Source organism: Seriola lalandi, unplaced genomic scaffold (assembly GCF_002814215.2).
Source record: "Seriola lalandi dorsalis isolate HSWRI2012SDOR001 ecotype SW California unplaced genomic scaffold, Sedor1 jcf7180002054532, whole genome shotgun sequence".
Taxonomy (NCBI): domain Eukaryota; kingdom Metazoa; phylum Chordata; class Actinopteri; order Carangiformes; family Carangidae; genus Seriola; species Seriola lalandi.
Window position 1 is genome coordinate 176646 of NW_019525085.1, and position 2594 is coordinate 179239.

Consider the following 2594-nt stretch of genomic DNA (forward strand, 5'->3'; position numbering starts at 1 on the left):
ACATCAGTGTTTTCACTGTGTCTGAGGTTGTTTATGACAAATTAATTCTGATTTTATAAATGTTTGTTCCTTTAAAAATGTTTTCCTGTAAGTTTTTTTTTAAATCTGGACATAAGTTTTCAAAAGTGATTGTATCCTTATTATAAGAATTATCCTTAATAAAAATACCAAGAATAACACATTTCATATCTGGTGCCTTTAAGGTACACACAAACAAAAGAGACCAATAAATATCTGATATTAACCATTACATACAGTGTGTTTGTGATACCAGAAAGTGATTTTTACACCAACTGCATTGTGCTGTTTTACATCTATTGTATATACTTCATTTTTTTCTGACTAACTGCTGTGACTGATTCTACTTTACATTTGACTCACTAACCTGTTGTGGCTCAGAGGGAGACTCATGCACACAGTTCCTATTCTGAATAAAGTAAAACAAATCAAACATAATTCTCTGAGTAGTAAAAGACAAAAAAAAGGGGAGAGATGGATGAATAATTAACGTTCATGGGCTCATTCATTCATTCATTCATTCATACAGAAATAGTTTTGAAACTGAAACTGAAATTTAACTTGAGACAGGAAGAGAATAAAATCGAGGCTGTGTGAGTTAAACATGAAAGAAGAAAGCAAAGAAGAAATAATGATTCACAGACACTGAGCGGTGGTGGAGAGCGAGGGGAGGCAGAGAAAGTATGTAGGGGGAGTGGAGAGAAGACAAGTATCCTGCCCTCTGCTTCTGCCGCTGATATAATTCATGTTCAGACAGGCGTGTGGAAACAGGAGATGTGGACGACGTATAGAAACACTTCAGCCGGTCTGAACTAGAACAGACGCCGCAGACTGAACAGTCTCGTCGCTGCAGCCGTGGAGAAACTCTCAGATCAAATTTCAGCGTCCCCGGTTGTTTCTCTCCGTGTTTGCCGTCCAATGCGTGAATTATGATGTGACGTGTGTAAAATGTGAATTATATGTATTTGTAATTGTGTGCTTGCAGTTGGGCGGACCAGGCGGCATTGTCTAACGGTCTCTGTCGCTATGGCAACAGTGTGGAGTGTTGCTGGGGCTGGAGACAGATGGATCGAGGGCGCTGTCGGCGTGAGGAAACACAAACACAAACATTTACACCCGGAGACCAAACCGATGGTTTTACATTTCTCTCCGACATCCAATCAGATTCTAGATCGGCAGCCATTAGTTTCACTTTGTTTCCAGGCTTTGACGTATCTGTCGTTCAGAGCTCACAAAGCAACATCTCCTGTTTCTCTGGATCATCCACAGTGACTGAATCTTAATCACAATCACAATCTGAGTACTTTATTGATCCCCAGGGGGAAATTAGGTCACGTTACAGTTGCTCCCTCAAGAATGGAAATGTAACAGCAAAGAATAGAGAATAAGAAGTAAGATCATAACATATATGGAAGAGGATTAGAAAACTAAAAAAGAAAACAACAACAATTTCACGTGGCCCTAATCAGCTTCCGTTAATATTGCTCTTGTCTGAAAGAGAAAGTGAATTGCACAGGTAGTATAATAATGATAATCAATCATGGAGTAACGTTGGCCCCCGTCTATTGACTCTGAGCGTCCGACACTCTCGGGGACAGGTTGTAAAGTTTGAATGACTTCCTGTGGTGCAGCAGCTATGGTCGACAGACGCCAGCTGCTGCCTGGAAACAAGGAAGTAAATCCAAGCTCTGATGTAGGAACGATTCATGGGTTAAAACATGTAGAATCACAGTTGTAGAGTTACTTTACTGGAACATGATGATGAGGTCAAAGGGTTCGTTCAGGGTCGTTTAAACCCTCTCCAAACATACGTGTATACGGCTAACCCTAACTGTGTGTGTGTGTGTGTGTGTGTGTGTGTGTGTGTGTGTGTGTGTGTGTGTGTGTGTGTGTGTGTGTAGCTCACTGTCAGCAGGGCTGTAAACATGGAGAGTGTGTCGGACCAGACAGATGCAAATGTCACCCGGGATACACCGGCAAGGCCTGTAACCAAGGTAACCGCGTGTGTGTGTGTGTGTGTGTGCGAAGAAGCCACAGCTTTCTGTAGTTTCACGGAGATTTGATTTCCCATCATGCCTCTGACTAAAAAAAAAAGTGAGAGACACATTCCTGTCATGCTTGTTTGAGCTGCAAAGGCGTGTTTTACCTGAAGACCCCTCAAAACACACACACACACACACACACACACACACACACACACACACAAAGACTGCTGTTTCCAAACTTAGACCAACACACACACACATGCAAGTGAACTCCACCCACTTTCACACACAGTGTTAATCTACTGATTAGAGACTGCATTATGAGTCATATCCTGACTATTAAACAACATCTGGCTTCAAACTGAGCCTTCACACATTCACTCTGTAATATAACACCACACACTCACACACACACACACACACACACAAAATGCTCTTTGTGACTAAAAGGGCTGAAAGTCAAAGGTTAATCCCACAAGTCGACAAGAAGAGTGAAAACAGAGAGAAAATGTGCTCTCAGCTTAATATTTGATTACCTGCCCCCTCCCCTCTGTGTGCGTGTGTGTGTGTGTGTGTGTGTGCGTGTGTGCG